Source organism: Notolepis coatsorum (assembly GCF_963971535.1).
Source record: "Notolepis coatsorum genome assembly, chromosome: 4".
Classification (NCBI taxonomy): domain Eukaryota; kingdom Metazoa; phylum Chordata; class Actinopteri; order Aulopiformes; family Paralepididae; genus Notolepis; species Notolepis coatsorum.
Window position 1 is genome coordinate 174,154,673 of NC_140168.1, and position 22,942 is coordinate 174,177,614.

The following is a 22,942-nucleotide window of genomic DNA, read 5'->3' on the forward strand; positions in this document are numbered from 1 at the left end:
ACCCGGACCCACCCCGCCAGCTTCTCCCACCCTCTGATACAGCCAATTGTATCAGTGCAGACGGCCAGCCAAGCTGGTGACAACCCCGGAGCTGTGAGCTGGATTCGAACAGGCGAACCAAGCTCACAGCTCCGGGGCTGGTGACGAACGCAATCTCCGCTCGACCACCTAACCGCCCTCTAAAATTATATTCTATTGTATTCTAAAATGTGACTATATGGTTTTATATTAACTTAATAAATAAAATAAAATGAAAAATCTACTTATTTCAACGAACATTTCAAACTAAATAACAGATTATGCACATAAAACGCTGAAAACAACCGAAGCAACAATAGTATTTTAATGAGGCTATTATTATTATCATTATTATTTTGCAACAAGTTAGCCTTCTCATAAATAGCACATATAAATGAATAACTAACTTGAATTAACTTAATAGGATTGAAGTGATATTTGGCTTAAAAAATCGGTCGCATGGCAAAAAAAAAAAAAAAAGCCTGACGATGTGCATTGGGCTCTCTGACGCCTTATTTTCTGGGTCCCGGCCTGAAAAGTTTGGGAACCCCTGACTTAGGCCAGCGGTTCCCAAACTTTTTTGGCCGTGCACCCCCTGTCACCTCCCGACCTAGCTGACGCACCCCCCAATGGGTTTCTGTTAGAAAAAATTGTTGCTGGTCTCCGTGCACAGATTTGATTTTTTATTTGATCTCTTCCCACGGCGACTATGGATAGGGAATTTCTTTATTTAATTAAAATGTTCACGACAACATGGATGCATGTACTCTGCCAGCATGTTTAATATCCATAATACTAAAGGTTTGACTAAGATTTTTATGAAATTGTATTGTATAAAAAAATAAATAAAAAAAATTACCACCATTAGCCTTTTCATGTCACGCACCACCTAGAGGGCGCTCGCGCACCCCCACAGTTTGGGAACCACTGACTTAGGCCATCTCATCTATCAGCTAAACTACCAATAGAATATCTAGGATCACAGTATTGGCCTCTACCCATCTTCCATCAGCAGTACACCCACGCCTAGAACAACTAAAAAACACTACACTATTGGTAGCCATTAGAGCTGTCCCCAAAGCCTGTTTTTGGGATTCAAACTTCGCCAGGTTTTTTTTGAACGGATGTTCGAACCATCGTTTTTAATCATGCAAAAGATTTGCTCCGAAATAGTTTTTCTGGTTCAGTACTGTCGAGTCTTGACTTTAGGCACATATCGCACATTTAAGCATATAACATAGAGCAGTGGTTCTCAAACCGTGGTACGCGTACCACTAGTGGTACTTGGTGGTACTGCTGGTGGTACTTGAAAACATTTCCAAAAAAGCTTAAAAAAAAAAAAAAAAAATTGCAGTCAGGCCACTGAACTTAGAAGCAGGCCAGGCCAGTGTTTCTGGTTGCGGCAGCGCGATAGTTAGATAATCTAAGTGGGGAACAACCAGGAGATCACTGTGACAGAGAGTAATGCAGTCTAAACAGTCATAAATCTTTAATTCAACTTCAGCCCTGATCATAACCATTTATTTTTAGATTTCTTGTAATGTCAGATAAAAAATGAAATACTCCCACTTTTCTGAAAAGAGTTGGTGTTAAATCTGACATTACAAAAAATCCATCAAAATATGTGTTGCTGCTAATCATTGACACATGCCTAGCCTGTAATAATCCCCCCCAGAAAAATGTACTTTGCATTTGATATATTGTAAATATTTTACTTTTTGTGTGTTTTTTTTAACAATAATTTGTGATGCCATCACACAAAACTGGCATTTAAAGGGTAAACATTCAAAAATGTATTGAATATGCGTTTTCTTTTCTTTTTTACAATAATTTGTGATGCCCATCACAAACACTGGCATTTAAAGGGTAAAAATTCAAAAATTCCTGCACCAGAATGCAGGAAATTAAGTTTTTGTAACCAAATAATTGTGTGTGTGTGTGTGTGTGTGTGTGTGTGTGTGTGTGTGTGTGTGTGTGTGTGTGTAACGGAGGTACCGCAGTCTATCCACAGTCACGAGGTACAAGTCGTGAAGTGGCTGTGGACGTTAAGCGGTACTGCAAGTAAACTCACTCCCCAGAGGCATCCAGACCCGGAAGCAAGAAGTGAATTCACTTCTTGCTTAGTGGTCTGTGATGCCGCCCGCGACGCAGGCGTCCGGGGTTCAACTCCCACTCAGGGCGATCCCTTAACAGGGGTCGAATCGACTAAACACAACGCAGACAAGATCACACCGGCTACACGTGGTGCCGTTAGACCCGGATGCCCTGGGTGGAGTGAGTTTAGAGGGGTGAGTGTAATGGAGGTACCGCAGTCTATCCACAGTCACGAGGTACAAGTCGTGAAGTGGCTGTGGACGTTAAGCGGTACTGCAAGTAAACTCACTCCCCAGAGGCATCCAGACCCGGAAGCAAGAAGTGAATTCACTTCTTGCTTAGTGGTCTGTGATGCCGCCCGCGACGCGGGCGTCCGGGGTTCAACTCCCACTCAGGGCGATCCCTTAACAGGGGTTGAATCGACTAAACACAACGCAGACAAGATCACACCGGCTACACGTGTGTGAGAGAGAATGACGGACAATTGCTTGCTGTGTGAGGAGTGAGAGAGAGAGGGAGAGAGAGAGAATTAAGTACATTTGCTGAAATACAGTTGTTCTTCATTTTCTCACTTGCTATGTGAGAATGTTAGTTATTATGTTCTCAATGCCCCTTGCATTGTATGAGTTGTGTGGAAGCGTTTGCTAGTTCTAGTGCTATCCCTTTGTACATTGTGGCTGTGTCTGACAAAAGTTAACAATAAATAATGGTATTAGGAATACATTTGCCTCCTGCGTGAACTGTGCATAGCTGAATAGACTGTATTTTAACGCCGGTCATATGGTGGTACTTGGAGAGCCAGCTACGTTCTCAGGTGGTACTTGGTGTAAAAAGTTTGAGAACCACTGACGTAGAGCATATGCGCATATTGCTGCGGTTAAGTACCTACTTACTGGTCACGGGAGGCTTCAATAACGTTTGCATGGTAATCCATTTTGTGAATACATTTGTTGAAACACCATCTTTGTTGGCCGACGGCTCCTGCTATCTTAACGTTAGCTTAATTAACGTGCATAACATAACTGTGTAACGTTAAGTAACTTGTGTTCAGCATCACTGCATACTAGGGGTGTAACGGTACACAAAATCCACGGTTCGGTATGTACCTCGGTTTTGAAGTCACAGTTCGGTATTATTTTCGGTACAAAAAAATTGCTTTTCATTCATCTATTTAACTGTATTAAACAATATAAAACGAATTGGCCATAATTTACTGAGCAAACTAATGCTTACTGCTGTAACCTACTAATAACACTTTATATAAATCTGAAGATTATTATATAGCAGATGCCTTGGAGGATAAGTCGTGGACAACTGTAGCGTGTGCTTGTTTATACATAGCCCCTTCCATGACTCTGATGCTTGAATACAGGGGCAGCCAGGGCTTGCATCACAGTCACGAAAGGGGCTAATTTATACAGAGCTGGTGGTATGACTTGCTGGCTGAATACGATAGCCCCTTCCATGACTCTGATGCTTGAATACAGGGGCAGCCAGGGCTTGCATCACAGTCACGAAAGGGGCTAATTTATACAGAGCTGGTGGTATGACTTGCTGGCTGAAATACGGACGAGAGGGAACTAGGTAGTGGGGCTATATTACTTTTAACATGTGCTTAAACCCAGTGTTCTCGACAACGGAGTATGGTCGCAGATCTGCTGCTATAAAAACACCTATGGCGTTTGTTATTGCTTTGGCCCGGTCTGAATTAATAGCAAGATGCTGCTTGAATGCCACAGGGAGCTGGGTTTGCACTATCTGTTTCTTCCGTGTACCAGTGATATTCACATTCGGGTGATGCCGTTTCAAATGCGTGATAAAGTTTGCAATAAAGTTTAACAATGACATGGCTCTGGCTTGTCAGTTAGTATTGACTCGCCATACTAAGGGCGGCTAATATGCTATGCTGAATTACAGCTCTCGTTCAGTGTAGCTGCGCGCTGCGTGGGATGAACAAACAACATCCCAGGGCTGTACGCTAAGCTTTTTCACTAGGGGCACACTTGCCCCTAAATGAGAAATTTAGGGGCAAAACAAATTTTTTAGGGGCACATTTTTAAATAACAATTTTACCATTATTTATATCGATTATTTTTTATTTAAAAAAAAATAAAAATGTTATATAATTTTTTTTTAATAAAATATATATATTATATAATCATACTTGTAGTTGTATTATCTGCGAGACATCGCCACCACGCAACAAGTCAAAATGCTCGCTATATGCAACCAGTTCCACTGTCTGTGTGTACTCGAGTAGCCTCCAGCTACGGCCAGGATTCTCCGGAGCTGCAGCTGGACCCTATACTGTAGCCTCCAGCTACGGCCAGGATTCTCCGGCGCTGCAGCTGGACCCTATTGACTATATTCAGCGTGCCCTCAGCTCGAATACGCATCGACTCAGTGTTATAAGACATTGATATCAGGAGCTATCTGAACTATTTAGTTTAATGGGACGTTTCATTTTGAACAGTTAGGGTTGGGTACCGTTCACATTTGAACCAGTACCTGGGGATCGATAATGGTATACGACGACAGGGCTTGAGACTAACACCGTCCCGTTGTCCCGGGGGAAATAAAATATGTATTTGGGATGAAGAAAAATCCTCCACGGGGCCGGGACACAGTCGGGACGAAGAGGATTTATTTTCCCCCACTTGGAAAATGTCAACTGCGCCGACTGTCAGTGCGCATATCACTGTCAAACGGTGCGTGTCTTCCGAGTGCTCGCTTTAGTTGACAGTGGCACGAGACCACTGCACGAGACCCGCGGAAATATCAGAATGTTTAATAGAATGTTTAATAAAAGTTCTCGTGGTTCCGGCCATCCTCTAGCCATCCTCTCAGTCAAGGGAGCACTCTCAAACATGCTGCACTATTTGAAGTGTATAACGTTAAACAGAGCAGAAGAAGATGGAATAACAGACACAGACTGACCAACAGGGAACTGCATCCAACCCTGCTGGCTCAATGTTCTCGACGGTCACATTTTCATTCGACGGCTCACTAGGAGGTGGAACGCGTCGAAAATATGAAGCAATACTAACTTTACTTTTCTTCATAGGCATAGCTAAATCAGACAGTCAGCCAGTCTATCAGAGTGCTCAATCGATTTTCCCCACTCTCATACCTGAGTGCTCAGCTCGCGTGAGTGGCGTCATCACACGGCTTGGATAATTTAAGAGTGAAATGCGAATGCAAGGCTTGAAATCCCTACTCGCAAGCCCGCCCCCAAATATTATTTACCAATCGCAACGGCCAATTAAAGGGGCAATTTGCGGCTTGGATAATTTAAGAGTGAAATGCGAATGCAAGGCTTGAAATCCCTACTCGCAAGCCCGCCCCCAAATATTATTTACCAATCGCAACGGCCAATTAAAGGGGCAATTTGCGATGAGCTCGTCGCACTGTACAGCCCTGCATCCGGTTAGTTGTGCACGTTATATTAGGGCTGGGGGGGATTTAAGTTCTGCAAAAAAAGGTTCCGTACCGTTGCAATCGTTCGGTGCACAGCGCGTACTGTACCGGAGGACCACATTGAGGCGGTACAGTACGTATTCGCGTACCGTTACACCCCTACTGCATACACTTAGTTTAATCCAAACGTCCATTCGGAAAACCTTGTATTATGAAATAAGACGGGTGTGTCACTCAACTCTCTTTTTTGCATGATCGATTAAATTCCTGATAATGTATGACGGTGACCCCTCCTCATCTCGACTAGACTGTGTTGTTGTGTCTGTGTTCACACGTGACTTTCAAATTATTGTAAACACAACATAGTACTGTGATATTCTGATATATAATCACATTCTGATATATATTTTTCGTGTAAAATAAATAAAAAAAATTTAAACGAAAATTTTTAAATAAAAATAAATACCACACTACAGAAGGTTAACTTTTCACTACCGCACTACAGAAGGTTAACCCTTTCACTACCACACTACAGAAGGTTAAGCCTTTCACTACCACACTACAGAAGGGTAACCTTTCACTACAACACTAAAGAAGGTTAACCTTTCACTACCACACTACAGAAGGTTAACCTTTCACTGCCACACTATAGGTTCTATATCGTATTAGCTCCGCTCAGCGTCAACTGCACATATCTCACTCCAGTGACGTGCACTGAATAAAAACTCACATATGTACCTTTACATACCAACATCCGTCTGGCCACACCCCCATCTGCTACCTACATAAGCAGGGGTGTGGCCACACACTCATCTCCTTCTCAAAATTCACCACAAGAGAGTGCCTGTATACCAATCACTTGGCGAGGTTGTTTAGTTGAAGAAAGGAAAACAGAAGAACAAGGAGATACGTTGACGTTATATCTTTATTTTCTCTCTCACTATTTGAGAAAATACGGCGATAATGTCTTCGTCACTGGAGTGTCTGGAAGATGATGATCATTCTGACCTCCACCGGCTTTTTCGTATTAGGGGCTTGCGTCGCTGATCTACTCCCCACCTGCAGTCCTCCTTGCTGCGGCTGGATTGGTATTGAACCTCCGGTTATACAGCTGGACTGTAGGAGGCACCGGCTGTTTGTGAGACATTGGTTTGCCTCTGGGCTGGGTGAGTAATGTTTTGCTATGCGGGCGCCAGTTGTCTGTTAATGCTATGGGGGTTAGCTGACAATTTTACGAAGGCCGGCCCCAGATTGGAGTCCTCTGCTTGTCCTCTTAGGCGGCGGATGGAGGGTCCTGGTCTGACGCCCATAATGGTCAAACTAGTGGGCCGCGACAGAGATCTGGTTTGAACCCGGGATTCTCTGGACAAGCGGATGCTTCTCTGTCCCGTGAAGGCCCCATCTTTCACATGAATGTGAGAGTACACCCTAAACACGAGGAAATGTGGGTCTGGATCTTCTTTATCGGTAGTTCCATGCTCAAGTCGGCTGCAGCCTGTATGGGAATTGTGCCGACTCCGCTGTATATCTGGTAAATCACAGTTGAAAACTGTGTTGGCATTTATTTTTCTCTTCTCTCTTAGGATGAGGAGGGTTTCAGGCGGCGGCCTGTCTGAAGTGTGGCTTGTTATGTCGTTGTGTACAGTTCAGGTGATAGCTGCTTAGCTTGCATGCTAGTTTGTGGCCTACTGTTAGCCAGTCAGCTGTTAGCTGCGGCGCTAGCTCGTTGTGTTCACTAGGCTAGGAAACGTTAGCTTGTTGCTATCAGTCGGGAGCGGCTGTTAGCTTAATGCTACACTGTTGAACATTACTGTGAGTATAACATGCCTTAAACACTCTGACTACGACGTCATCCTTGACAGAGGATGTTAGTCGACCCTACACCGGGTGCCATGCCAGCGAGGACTTCGTCAACATGGAGAACGGCGGCTGGGTGGCGCAGCGGACATTACCCTCGTCACCAACGCAGGAGACACCGGGTTCGACGTCGGTTGTCCCGTTAACCAGTGTTGCAGTCCTCTCGGCCTGCGCTCAGGGTGAAGGTAGGACAACACTTAAACACTTGTTCTTTCCTTCCCTTCTAAATGTTTTGTAATAATGATGTTTCCAAAACGTGTGTTGCTGCAATACATTGAGGATACGATGCGTGTTGTGTGTGAATTGTCTTGTCACTGGTATAGCTTCTCTCTACATAGAAATCGGCGTTGTTTTTTACATGTGTAAAAATGAACTGGTTAGTTGTGATGAGAACATGTGTGTTCATGTAACGTTTGTAACGTAGGTGAACTCACAACTAAGTGGGTTACTTAACCTGTGAAGCTATGCTTAGTGACATGTGATTGAGGAATAAATCCTTTTCTCAGCCTGGGATGACAATGAACAGCGTGTTCACATATTAACAGGGGTACCTGTTCAACCTGGTCGTATCAAGGGTAAGGTAGGAGGGGTGACCCCCCCCCCGGTTTTTCCCTGGGGCTTCCCCCCCCCCCTCCTCTCAGACATGTTTGTTTACAATATATTGTGTCACTGTGTTTGTGGGGATACGATGTAACCCTCAGCTTAAGCTGCTGGGGTTGTGCTTCTGCTTGAGAAACGATTATTTTCCTAGGGAAAAGGTTGTTTGGTCACTATCATGTGTGCTTAGCAAGGCCTGTGGCCAATATGTAATCGAGGACTTATGTCTCTCTCGTTATGAAAAACGGCGTTCCTCTGTAGTAAGAGTGTACTTTTGCCATTTTTTGTTGTGATGAAGGGTTGTGTGTGTCGTTGAGATCTACAACTGGGTTAGGTTTTGGTCCACAGAAGCACATGTGTAAGTCTGGTACCGGGGCTCTTAAAGGGGCCCCCTCTGTTCCGTGTTTTTTCCTTAGTAAAAATCAGATAGCAGGTTAGCACATGAGCTATGTGAAGCTGTTAAATGCTTCATGTAGCATGCTATGACTGGGTCATGGCTCTACTTTGTCATTACATCGTATCAGGGGTGAGGGGTCGTAAAGGGGTGAACTGGTAAACCTTTCCTCCCCTTTTCTGATTAGTCAGGGGTTAAAACCCCCTGTCCTTCTGAGTTCCTGTCACGTTGCTGTTCGGCACGTTACAGGGTAGGGGGGGGTGGGGGAGGGGGAGTTTCCTGGTTCCACACCCTGAAAGATTGGGCGTGTGCACCGCGGAAATTCCCCCGCCATAGAGTACGTCACTGAGCGCGTTTCTATTGGTAAGACTTCCGTGAGTTGTTCAGGTTCCATGTTATGGATCTGTTTCAGGGAGTTGTCAGAGCCTCCTCCTCATGAAGCTCCTCCTCAGGGAGAAGAGCCTTCTGTGAGTTCGGACCCTCCTTCCCAGTGAGGGAGCCTCCTCAGAGTTTCAGAGCCTCCTCCTCAGATTGTCAAGGTGAGTAGAACTTCAAAAAGGAGTTCTGCTCTATTGTATGTGTATTCGATTCAATTCGATTATTGAGTGTGTATTGGTTCAGAGCCTCCTCCTCGGAGAGTCCTAACCCAAGTGTTACATAGCTCAATGTTGAAATATTTCTTTTCAATCTATACAGCTCGCGTGGGAAGTCTCTCTGGGGGTTCCCCGTCCTCTCCTTTTTGGAGTAGGTGGACAGGGTATTGTTTAGGGTTTCCCTGACTCCTCGCCTTACAGGTCTGTTGAGTCATGGGTTTTCCCCCGTCATAGGGGTACGTCGCTCACCGTCCCCTCTTATGAAGTGTGGTTGACGGGGTGGTGTTTCCCTCAGCCGCGTCGCATGGGGCCCATGTCCGTATTCTTTTTTCTTTTTTCTGAAAAATGTAAAATTAAAAAAGCGGCTTCTTGTCGTTCCCCAGGCGGCTTGGAGGAACGGTATCTGGTGTCTTGTTAGACTATCCATTGATGTGTTTTGGGTCTCGACGTGTACATAGTGCTGGCTCTGGGTGTTTCTGATAGGAATCACGCATGAGGCTGGTGCGCCTTGGTTGCTCGTTATTAAAACAGCGTTTTTATAGGGCAACTGGGATGGAGTTTTTCTCTTCCGAGCGCCAGTTTACTAGGTTTGTCTCGACGAATTCTCATTCATATCTGGGGGATGTTAACGGAATAGATCAAAGCATAGGTAGAGGGGTCTTACGCCCTTGGGGTGGGCCACTGAGCGCGGTACGAATGGGACCGTCTGGGTGGCGCCCTCTATAATGTTTTAGATCGACACGCGTACCTACCCCCCCTCCTGGAGTTGGGGATGTCGGCGTGATTAGGGCACGGGACTGGTTCTGGTCACGCTGGTCCAGGTCAGTTAACCCGTTGTCCGCCGGGGACGCAGATCTTCTGTTCTGGTACCCTGAGGGACTTGTGCTTTTTTCAGGGGAAAAAATGCCGGGTCGGCCCGGGTGTCACAGGGTTGGGCGTTATGGAGACACTGTTGTTTGGCACATGTTGTACCTTGTGCTGTCATGAAGGGGCTTGGTTCTCCATTCTTTTTGCCCCTCTCTTTTCAACCACCTCAACAGAGGGGGCTGTTGAGGTGGTCTTTATAGAACTCCTCTGGCATCCCTGTGTGCTTCCCGGTCCGCCGGGCCCGGTCCGAAGTTGTTTTCGTCGACCCGTAGGCCTGGGATAACCCCTTTTTTGAAAACTGAAACACTTGTACTGCGGTATAGCCAGTGTTGAGTTTTTTCCTGAGGGGTTATAGGAACAACCACCGCATGTTGAACCAAGAGGATGGTTGATTCCCTGGTGTGTTGGAGCGGAGTCAACTCCCGGGTTACCCGGTTGAGTGTGCCCCTGCACGTTCATGACGTCTGCCAATCGTGTCAGCCTTCTCTGCCTCTGCCCCTCTAGAGCGTCTGGGATTTTTTGGTGGAGGCTTTGACATGGTGCTAAAACAATGCCAGCATACGCCCCTTCCGCCGGGGTGCTGTTTTCAGTTGACCCCTTTGGCGCCTGTCTCGTCCGCAGTGCTCCAGGCTCGGGTCAAGTGCCTGCTGCCTGTATTGAGGGATCGGCCTCTTCTGGAGGTCGTCTCCCCGGTGCGCTGCCTGCTCCCGCTGTAGTGTAGCCTCTTGAGTGCTTCGAGTTACAGCCATGCTGACTGCCTGAGTATGCCAGGGTCAGTGTGCCAGGCGGCGTGCTAGTGGGGGGAAGGGCCTGCTCTTGGATGGGCCCTGTCCGAATACGCTGGCGATGTGGGGGGCGGTGTCACTAGTGACCGCCTGGTGAGGTCTTGATGCTGTAGCATCATTGGCCTCTCCGGGCCCCCCTTTTTCCGGGGGGGATCCAGTCCCTTCTGGGTCTGGGTCTTCCTTCGCGCTCCGCTGCTACGGCCTTGCCACGGGGTTGAGTTTGCTCTTGACCCCGTGATTTTGGGGGCGGTAACAAGGTTTGTTCCTTCTGTTCGTTCCTGGTGGCATGCGGGTTGTGTGTGTGCATAGTCATGGGGTCAAGCCACGGTCTGCTCACCCTGTGCGTTGAGTTGCTCGAGTTCCTCTTCGCACGGTCGGATCCGTCTCCCTCCCGTCCTCCAATAGGGAGGGTATCCCTCCATTAGGGAGGGTCGGGGGGCTCGGTCCTCCCCGGTTCTGATGGTTGTGGGGGGCCTCAGTGGGGTGCATTTGTCGAGCTTCAGCTCCCGCTCAGCTCCCGTTGTGCAGTTGACGCTGAGCGGAGCAAATACGATATAGAATGATAGGTTATGAATATAACCGTAGTTCTATGACTATTAGTGACGCTCAGCGTCTGGACGCCACTGCGGCCCTTGATCTTACCTTGTGGTGAAATGATTGAGAAGGAGATGAGTGTGTGGCCACACCCCTGCTTATGTAGGTAGCAGATGGGGGTGTGGCCAGACGGATGTTGTATGTAAAGGTACATTTGTGAGTTTTTATTCAGTGCACGTCACTGGAGTGAGATATGTGCAGTTGACGCTGAGCGTCACTAATACTCGTAGAACTACGGTTATATTCATAACCCTTTCACTACCACACTACAGACGGGTAACCTTTCACTGCCACACTACATAAGGTTAACCTTTCACTACCACACTAGAGAAGGTTAACCCTTTCACTACCACACTACATAAAGGTTAACCCTTTCACTACCACACTACAGAAGGTTAACCTTTCACTACCACACTACAGACTGCTAACCTTCTGTAGTGTGATAGTAGTTAAGGGTTAAGTAGTTATCTGGTCCTACTTTTACTGAACAGTGTAGACTCAGACCATTCGTTTGGGGTCATTGGGAAATAAAACATTGAATCCAGTCATCTGCACAATGGACTCTTCTCTTTACTGAGGTCAGAGGTCAGGCAGATGCTGCAGGGGCCTGGAGGACAACAGGCTCAAAGGAAGCTACAGAGCCATCTGGATCTGAAAACCAAGGAAACATTTCACTACGGTTGTACTTGTATATAACGTGTACGTGACAAACACTTTGACTTTAAAATGTTTCTCCATCAGAAAGATCCTTGTTTTATTTAGTTGCATCTATTGCCGATACTATAGATAACTATTATTGCTCTTGCGTTCTCTTGCCGTCCTTCGGATGAGATGCTAAACCGAGGTCCTGACTGAATCTCAGTTGTTAACCCTTTCAGTGCCAATCACGTGTTAACACGTTTCTGGGTCGTTTTTCCTTTTTTTCGATTTTAATACCCTATTCAATGTCAGGGAGCTCCATGTTGCCTGTAAAATGCATACTGGGACTCAAGGTGCAGTACCGGCCGCATCCTACCAGGCGGCGGTATCGAGCACCCTTTGAAACATTGTGTATTGGGCTGTGCGTCGATTATATGGGTCCGGGCGGACTTTTCTTTGTCGGGAGAGTGAAGCGGTTGTCCCGATCGGATTGAGAAGAATTAAGTACTCCCGATCCATGTTTTGTGATGGATTATGTTGGCGACACAATGGACATAATTACTTGGAATGGCGATCAGATAATTGGAATATTCTTTGTGGGGCACATCCTAGTCAGGGTAAGGGCTATATGATATCAATCTTGCGTTGATCCAAGCATGCCTTCATTGTGATCCGAAAGTGTTACTGTAACTGTTCTGAAGGTCCAGATTAACACTGAAAGTCTGCGTTTATTATTTTGTATAACTTATATATATAAGATATATATCTTTACGTCATCCGTTTGCCTAACAGTATTCTTCATTTACTAATGTGTGTCCCATCCTTGACGCTGTAGGCGCCAGAGGCGCGCCCCCTAGACATGTTTTCTAGACATGTTCAGACATGCCCGGACAAGCCCAGAGCGAGCGCATTGATTCTGTACAGGTGAACAGGCTGAGCCCAACAGGGAACCAGATAGAGTATATTGTGTAGACGGTGCAAGCAGCAGCAGCAGCAGCATAACAGGAAAACTAACAGAGCGAGAGTGAAAGACGTCTGGTGCAGTTGTACACAGACCGATAGCGGTGTATCGTTATAGAGAGCTAATGGCTACTTAGATACAACTATAATATTGTCGAGCCATTATTGGCACAGTATAGTGACTTGTGTAAGCGAAGTAACGTGGAGAGACGTATAGTTAAACCCAGCGACGTTTGGATATAACTACTCATTGGAGACCGTCTGCGGGTTAGTTTCACGTACAAACGAAGCTAACTAGCTACCATCTATGCCAACGGGCTTTTGGATTAATAGCTATTAACCCTGCCATCGGGCGCTAGGAATACAAGGACCGGTTCCGTACGAGACCCCTTCTTCCAGCGACGACAGGATTATCCGACCAGTCTACAGTTTCTCTGGAGCAGGAGCTCTAGAGAGAACCAACCGTCTCCAGCCACCTTCTTGCTTTTCCCTGTATCGCCTCGCTTCGTCTCACTCCCTTCAGAGCTCCACCGGTCGAGTATCCGTAGTCTAGGAACCATTCGTTACCGTTGACTTTGTTGCACTGACATTCTAGTATTAAAGGAGAACCGTAATAAATAATATGTATGTTTGCTATTAACATTAAAATGCTTGTTTAACTTGTATCCCTGTCCCCGCGCAGTCAATTGAGTGTCCGCCATTTTGTCTAACTGTACTGTCTGGCTATTAATATTATTTAGTAGTGGTTTACTCTAAACAATCTTTAATACAGTCAGGGTTGTGTAGCCCCTTAGCTACAGTAACGTTACTCCACAACGTATGACGTTGGTGGCGATCAGAGCATCAAAAAAACTACCCCCCCTCCCCGCCCACCCTTTCATGCATTCATGATGGAACATAATACTCATCATATGCATTTGATTTTTTTATTGTAGTGTGTGTAGGGACGAAATGCCAATGCATTTAGTATAATACACGTTGCATGCTATTACCAGCCTCCCAGGAATTACCCTAGACCGCTCTAAAACCACTTATATTCACCACGGTATAAAACGGGAACGTATGGATGGATTTTCTTTTTCTTTTTTGCATCTTGACCGGATGAAACTCAGTGTCAAATGACTATAGTATTGTATCCATAGCTATAATATAGAATATAGTTATAGCTCTACAAACAAGGTTACAGACTCCATTAGTTTAATGCTGGCACTGAATAGATGGGCCCCGGAAACAACGTGGCACCCAATGTGTTAAAGAACCCAGGATGCCTATCGCAAAGAGTAGGGGGTTCCCTGACGTTCCTGGCCAAATTCCCAATCAGGTCTCTGACATCAAGGCCACCTAATCATCCCTCCCCCCTTAATTGGCTGGTATCAATCCCTGTCTCCTGAGCCATTCAGCCATTGTGTAGTGTGATGTGTGCCGGGTGCCAGTGTATGGTAGTCATTGTGTAGTGTGATGTGTGCCTGGTGCCAGTGTATGGCAGCCATTGAGCCTGCATAGCCAAACGTTGGGTGCTACCAGTGGTGGTGAAGGAGGCAATTTCCACCCTACATTGTGGGGAGCGCTTTGAGTGCCTAGAAGAGCACTATATAAATGTACACAGTCCCTCGCGGGACTCGCTTTCCGACGCTGGGATCATTACATGTTTTATGATGGGGTTTTATGATTTACCAGAAGTGCTGAGTCCAATGTAGTCTGGTGAAAACGCACATTATCATCCATAAGTGTGATCGTTTTGTCCTCTTCATAATAATCTCCAAAAGTTCGCAATCGCCATTGGTACCTCTCTACCACTGCTCGAGTGCTCTCAACTCCGGCGTGTGAGCCCCCCACACTAAACTAGCCGGGTTCAAAAGGTAGGCGATACTGCCACCTATCGGGATTCGATCGTCATTTCAATTCCAATTCCCTCAGAGCTTCAGGGATCACACACCAAGGTCCGCCTGACTGTTTAGTATAATAATAATTTAAAAAAAAAAATAGTATACTCGTTGTTGGCGGTGAACGCATGTGAGCCAAAAACGAGTATACTCTGATGATTAACAGGCACCTAGAAAAGTGCCAATTTTTTTACTTGAATTTGAGGACTGCATACTTTTTTTGCAAAGCTTAGCTTTATACTTATAGCACATGCATGAGCCTGGTCTCTTTTGAAATATAACATTCTGAAGTTAGTAATGCAAAACATTTAAATCACTTTTAGTGCTAATGAAAGAGTAACAGAGGTCTGAACTTGAGTTGAACTTGAACTTGTGTACTCACATTTTTCTGTAGCGGTTGCAATATAAAAGAAATAGGTATAAGCTGGAAAACACTGCGGTTCCATAGCCTGAGGTCTTATGTAGTACAGGTCCAAATTTTATAAAAATCCGTTCAGAAATGAGTCTTTGAGAGACGTCCGAGTACAACCGGCGACAAAGAAAAAAGCTCTCCAAAATCCGTCATCCACGGCCGTTCATTCTAAAGTGATTCACTTCTCATTTTTGCTCCTCAACTTTCACCTACTTCCTGTATTTTCAGCCCCCCACGTGGGGTATCGCTGGAAAGGTACACTCATTGGCTACAACACTGACCAATCATTTTTGCCATCAGCGGATGATTGGCAGTTCTGGAGCATCTGGAGTCCGGGTTGGTCATCTGACGCGCAGCACGTAAAAAGACGCTCGCCTAACATATCGTCATGTAACTCGAGAACAGAGTCATGGATTTGGTTGAGTGAGGTGGCGACATGCATTGGATCAAAATTACTTACTGGCCATATACATTGGATCAAAATGACTTACTGACCATATACATTGGATCAAAATGACTTACTGGCCATATACTGGATCAAAATGACTTACCGACTTAATGCCCTTTTATCCCTGTCGCATCATCCTCTGCCCCCAGTACGATGACTGTGTTAACACGAGGGCGTAATGACCTGATCCCACGGGAGCAATTTTGCCCTGAATCTCCAACCTCCCAGTTGGCTGGCGGGAGAAATGAGAGCCGGTGTACACAGGATGAGAAAGGGATGACAGCAGAGCCATATGAAATCCGTTTTATTATTTTCCAAATTCCATTTTATTTTTTCCCAAATTCCATTTTTTCCGTTTTAATATTTCAGAATTCTGTATTTTGCCTTTTATGCTCATTTTACCATCAGAAATAGTGTCTAATAAGTGGGAATGAATAAATGTCCACAATTGAATAAGATATAACAGTCCATTTAATGTTTTTAAGTGCTGCAACTCAGAAATACAGTTCAATTTTACACAATATTTTTCAATTAATATTGTGACAAAATAAAAATACATATTTCAAGTGTAAACAATAGATACAGCTAGCTACTACTGACATTATCACAATGACAATGTCAGTAACCTAGCTATATCTATTATATTGTGATGAAATATAGTAATGCATAATTTAGGCACCTTTAGTTTAGTTTATTTCGTTTATAAAGGACAGTGTATAATGGAAATCGTTTGCATTAAACAAATGGATGGGTGCACTAGATTTAGCAAGAAGCTATCATTTCCATCTATAGTCCTATGTACTGTAACGTTTCATAGCTATTTAAGTTTATTTAGATTATAAAGGGCAGTGTATAATGACAATAGTTTGCATTAAACAAATGGATGGGTGCACCAGATTTAGCTAGAACTTCTAGAAGCTATCATTTCCATATAGTCCTATAACGTTACATAGCTATTTAAGTGTATTTAGTTTATAAAGGGCAGTGTATAATGACAATCGTTTGCATTAAACAAATGTATGGGTGCACTAGATTTAGCTAGAAGCTAAACGTCCTAACGTTATAGCTATTTAATCACAATAGTGTCGCAAGTGTTTTTGCGGGTCCAGTCCACGGAGCGTTGACAGAATTAGCAAAACACCTTATCACCGGAGGCATAAAAGTCATTAGGATACTGTTCTGCTCTGAATTGAGGGCTTATTGTGGAATTGTTTAGCTTCTTGACGATGTTAACACTGAAGCAGCCAGACGCTTGAGCACCGCGGCTGTGTTGTGTGTAACACGCTGTAGAGTCCCCGCCTCCCCGGTCGCGTGTGCACCAAACGTTCCACCCAAAAATGAAATTTCAGTCCAGATTAGGCCAAATTCTGCAATATTCCACGTTTTGCAGTCGATTCCATTTTTATTGGTTAATTCCACGATTCCGTCCGCGATTCCGTGAACGCGGATTTCATATGGCTCTAGATGACAGCTCTTCTCTCGAGAGAACAAGAGAACCCGCTAACACCTGGCCCTGTGCATTCTCTGGGGTCCATCTGACCCAAACAAATAACTAAACCTGTGTCGCTTTGCGCCTATGTGTTTTCATGACAAAACATAGTTTGGAGACCAAATGCAGGTGTCATAGCAGCATGGGGGGGGGCAAATATATAATAATAGAACATAGAACATAGAGGGGGGTGATCGCGTGACGTGTAACTCCCTTGTCGGCCCGATCAGTCTCGTATTGTGAAACCACGGTGACTTCAAGATCCTCGATTACCTGACAGAAAGTTGTATGAACAGCGCTGTGACGAGCTGTTAGGTTGCGTGGCGTGTGAAGAGCACAGCGCTGTGACGAGCTGTTAGGTGGCGTGTGAAGAGCACAGCGCTGTGACGAGCTCTGTTAGGTGGCGTGTGAAGAGCACAGCGCTGTGACGAGCTCTGTTAGGTGGCGTGTGAAGAGCACAGCGCTGTGACGAGCTCTGTTAGGTGGCGTGTGAAGAGCACAGCGCTGTGACGAGCTGTTAGGTGGCGTGTGAAGAGCACAGCGCTGTGACGAGCTCTGTTAGGTGGCGTGTGAAGAGCACAGCGCTGTGACGAGCTGTTAGGTGGCATGTGAAGAGCACAGCGCTGTGACGAGCTGTTAGGTGGCGTGTGAAGAGCACAGCGCTGTGACGAGCTGTTAGGTGGTGTGTGAAGAGCACAGCGCTGTGACGAGCTCTGTTAGGTGGCGTGTGAAGAGCACAGCGCTGTGACGAGCTGTTAGGTGGTGTGTGAAGAGCACAGCGCTGTGACGAGCTGTTAGGTGGTGTGTGAAGAGCACAGCGCTGTGACGAGCTCTGTTAGGTGGCGTGTGAAGAGCACAGCGCTGTGACGAGCTGTTAGGTGGTGTGTGAAGAGCACAGCGCTGTGACGAGCTGTTAGGTGGCGTGTGAAGAGCACAGCGCTGTGACGAGCTGTTAGGTGGCGTGTGAAGAGCACAGCGCTGTGACGAGCTCTGTTAGGTGGCGTGTGAAGAGCACAGCGCTGTGACGAGCTCTGTTAGGTGGCGTCTGAAGAGCACAGCGCTGTGACGAGCTCTGTTAGGTGGCGTGTGAAGAGCACAGCGCTGTGACGAGCTCTGTTAGGTGGCGTGTAGCGCTGTAAGCTGCATCTCCCTGAATCACCCTCCAACGCATACATTAACAACCTCAGTTCTCTTGAGTAGCACCTGTGCCAGGGGGGGGGGGTCTTATAATTATCGTGTCTTCGTGCTCGTCTGTACTTGCCTCGAGTGCTTTCGACAGACTACTCTAGTTCTTCCGTTTACTGCAAACAAACAGCATTGCTGCTGATGATGCACAAAGTGCCACTTCCTGCGGAGGATCTTCCTGGTTTGTTCAGAGTAACAGTGTAGCAAGTGTAGAAATTAACTGGGTATACGTGGAATCACTATTGTGTTTTATTAATCAGCTATAGATTAATAAAGATAGGTAGAGGTAAAGGTAGAGTAAGGAAATGGACATTTATTTATTTAGAAATGTTTTCATTTAACATACTTCTATGTGCAGAAAATCCACAGTTGCCTTTGCTTTGATTTCTGACATACATTGCGTGTGGCTCTGGTATCAGATTTTAGTATTGGGGAAATTCTATCATACCAGTGTCGACTCCTGTTCTAACCTGGCATCGGCCCATCGTCCCATAAGAGCATTGGTAACGGTATACATAATAATAATAATAATAATAATAATAATAATAATAATAATAATAATAATAATAATAATAATAATAATATAATAATAATAATAATAATAATAATAATAATAATAGACCAAGCAGGCCTATCTCTGTCAACTTAACACTTTGAGTGCCACTCACGAGATTTCTCGTTTTTTTTTATAGGTGGTTGCATGCCACTCACGAGATTTCTCTGATTTTTTTTTTTTTTTTGTGATCTGAAAAATTATTGCATCACCCGAGCCTACCCGAGTATAGCCGGCGATCACTGTGGAAAAAAGCGCCCCCTGTCGTCTCCCAGATGACATAAGTGATTTTGGAATGGACTCAATGAAAATGGAAAAAAATCCGGTACTCCACATTTTCCAGTTCACTGATCCAGCCGGGGTTACTAGAGTTCATTCTGGAGCCTCAGATCCCCGCGGATCATGGAGTTCTACTGTATCGCGTTGGATCCATACACGTATCGATTTTTTCGAATGGTGATCAGGAATTGGAATATACCAGTTGGATACCATCTGATGTCAGGTAAGGACTCTATGTTATCAGTGGTAGGATAATCAGAGTAAGTTTGATGAAGTTATAAGCTGTTTTGTGAAATGTCTTCTTTCGGTTTCACTGTAAAAGTCTGTGAGGAAATCAACGGAGCGATTATCAGTGCGCGGCCGTAATGTGCGTGCGTGCACGTATAATATTGATCATCTAGCGTTTATTTGAAAACGATTCATAAAAAGGCAGACGAATATCAACGTTGTGGAATATTCCACTAAAAGACGATTTTCATAGAATGCTCCAGAATGAGCTGTTTTTTATATCAAAACGGGGGCTTTTCTAACTGCTCTGAAACGGCAACGACGCGATAAAAAAACAATCTGCCTTCACAGCACTGACTGGAAAATAGTCTTTGATAATGCGATGGGCAGATTAGACACATAGCCATAATTTAAAACATAGATTAGGCGATATTAACGTTAACATTGGCGCCGATGGTGGCATTCAAGCGGTAAAACGGAAAACCAGGCGTGGCGCTGAAAGTGTTAAGATAAGCATCTCAAAATGGATATAGGTATAGCACCCCCCGCCCATTGCCAGCATATATTTCTGAGAATGTCTCTAGACATAATTATGTGTGTGTGTCCCCGTCTCCACTCAAGGAACTGAAGCCATGAATCTCAAAAGACGGTATGACTCATTTCCACACACACACACTGACACACACACACACACGGGGGGGGGGGGGGGGGGGGGGGGGGGGGGGGGTCTACCGTGGGTAGGACTAGGATCAGGAGCACGGTAACGGGGAAAGAAATGTCGAATTCATCGCTATGTGCACCAGTAGCATATGTATCAGCAGCGGTATGGATGGAGATAGCGTTTTTTTGTGTGCAAAGCAATATTTTTTCAAGGCTCGATGAGAACCAATAGCAGAGCAGTGAGTACTCGACACACTGCGAGAGACACACCTCCCTTTGACTTTGACACACATTACCCTTTGTGGTTGTGGTACCCCGACCACCCCCCCCCCCCTTGTCTCAGGACAGAACAAAACAGCGCATATATATATATATACACACACATAATACTCGTGGTCTTATACAACGGCGTTTAACATGTGGTTTACCATCATCTTGCCAGTAGAGACATGGGCCTAATGACTAAACCGCAAGACAACGCGCAATAATGCGCCTGGCCTGGGTGATAATAACAACTGGGGGAGAAAGAGAAGAGGGGATCAGGTTGGAATGGGGGGGGGGGGGGGGGGGGGGTCGTGAGCAAAATTAATTCATTCAACATGGAATGTCAATATTTGCCTGTATTCCATTAAGCTGTGTGGATGCTATTGAGCTGTCATTACTGGGTGAATGAATGAATGAATGAAAACTTTATTTAACAGATTGCAGAATGGGTACAATACAGTACGGCTCAATACATACAATTGTTAAGGGGATGCAGACCTGAGAAAGACGTTTGTCTTGTTTCCATCAGGGTCCCCCCTGTGATGGGCTTTAACGTTACTAACTCAGAACAAAGACCGCTGGTGATGCCACATGTGCGCGTCAATAAACACACGCACACACGGCGTTCAAGTCCATATAGTTGATGGCAAACAAACTATTGTTAATGTGCGGCAGACTTAGATTTGGGTGACAGGCTTTTATGGAGCATAATTGTTCTGGTTTCAATCAGAGGTAAACAGGTCATATGGCAATTGATAATCATGGGATTATTTACACAAGAGGGTGAATGTTGTTGATCGTTGAATAAACGAGTCGTGCATGCAACGCAAAACAAGGATGGGAGAGCTATAGAGCACGGGAATAAATCCCGAATAAATCCCGTACGTGCTCCAGCTCTCAATTAAACAGTTTCCCATCCTTGTTTTGCGTTGCTGCACGACTGTTTGTTGAACAATGAAAAATCTATAGACCTACTACAGGCTACTCCCCCGACTTTTCCCAATCGACTTATGGCACAAGGAATAACATTTTATTGTCATTGTTGTGCAGACAAATGTTGCATTCATATGAAATCAATAACAACAACAACTCACCCTTCAGCCAACAATTAAAATAAATCTCCAGAGAAAACAGGGGCTTTCTGAAAATGTATGCGAATAATATCTCAAGAGTCTTGACTCCTCTGCAGCTCTGCTTGTTTTCTCCAACCTGTCCCTCCGATATTCCCGGTGAACACTAATGCACGTCCTCCGCACTTCTTTATTTTCCGCTGCGCGCTTTTCTTCCCCTCAATTTCCAATGTTTTCTCTGCTTTCTCGAGTAGGGTATATCTGCAGAGCCGCAAACCCAACGTCTGGGCGGGGCTTCGTGGCTTGGACTAGGTTGGACTCCAATCAGACGTTGGGCTTGCGGCTCTGCAGATATCACCTATTGGCTTTCTCTTCTACAAAAATATGGAGCGGTCAATCAAACGGCGAGAGGGACCAACTTAGTTCATAGGGGTTGTTCAAAGTTATCTACCGAGGAAGTGTCGATATCTAGCCCACCGAAAACAATTCGAATTGAAATAATTGACCGGACTGATTGCTATCCTACCCGCCTTCGACTGTGGTTAGCAAGTTAGCGACTAACCGAATGGTGGTGCCGTGTTTGAACCGAATGGTGGTGCCGTGTTTGGTGAAAGTGCGTCGCCTTCTTCTTCCAGACCTCCCCCCTCTTTCTGGCGTTGGTACGGTCCCGTTGTTGAGATGGCTTGTGTGGAACTAAACACGAACGCATTCCATGGTTCTGGTTACAACTACGAGGTGGATACTATAAAGTGCTTGCTATCTGGGAAGATGCCAATAGATATACACATACCTCAATAATTAAAAGAGAGGAAGGGGCGCGTGCGTGTTTGGTTTAATTTCACTATGAATTGAAAATGGGGGACCCTGATGTAAACAAGACAAACGTCTTTCTCTGGTCTTGTTGACAGAATCCGGCTATAGGGCGACAATAATGTGGTCAAGAGGCATGGTTTCTATCTTTAGCCTTTAACTGGCATGGTTTATTTATTCACATGGTATGAGCAGCAGTTCTAGAGTTCTCCTCTCACTGAGAGGCTGGGGGGAAAGAGGTAGAGTAGGAGGAGAAATGTCTATTTATACTCGCCACCTGGTGGTGTTCTTGAGTGGCTCCGCCTAGAGCTCCCTCTAGTGGAAACAGTTATATATGCAGTTAGACAATTACTAACAATCCTACATAGAACCTCTGACTTCAACACTCCCACTTAGGTTCGCATTAGCATACTGGATAACTTCTCCGAAAAACATTTTACCAAGGAAATAATATAATCCAAAACATCAACAGAGTATGGCAGTCAATATTTACACATTAAACATGACCTTTGCAAATCCCTTCAATTTTAATTTGGAACAGGTTTCCTCATAGTGTCTGCTACCCTGTCATCCGTTGGACAGTAAACCAGTGTCATTCTTTCTTCTCTGATGACAGATCTGATGAGATGATATTTTCTATATCGACATGTTTACATCTATGTCGACACACTGGGTTCCTAGCACTCACAATGGTTCCCTGGTTGCCCTCATAAACAACAGTCTTCATATATACACCGTGTCCATAATTTTAAATGTTGACAAATCGCCCCTCATCTTCAAAACCACCATATTCGGTATAGAGGATACATTCCAATTACCTATTACATATTAAGCAATATACTCATA

At 45.1% G+C, this 22,942-nt stretch overlaps 1 protein-coding gene across 2 annotated transcripts in view; it reads right to left on the reverse strand.

Moving 5' to 3' along the window:
- ndrg2 (NDRG family member 2) overlaps positions 1 to 21,436 on the reverse strand; it is a 138,918-nt gene extending 117,482 nt beyond the window's left edge. Inside the window, exon 1 of one of the 2 annotated variants that reach the window (XM_084312999.1) lies at positions 21,311 to 21,436. The gene's annotated coding sequence lies outside the window, so the exon portion shown is untranslated. Of the gene's footprint in view, positions 1 to 15,661; positions 15,727 to 21,310 lie in introns of those variants that run through there. The other variant, XM_084313000.1, reaches the window with a different exon arrangement.
- Positions 21,437 to 22,942: the final 1,506 nt, after the last annotated feature.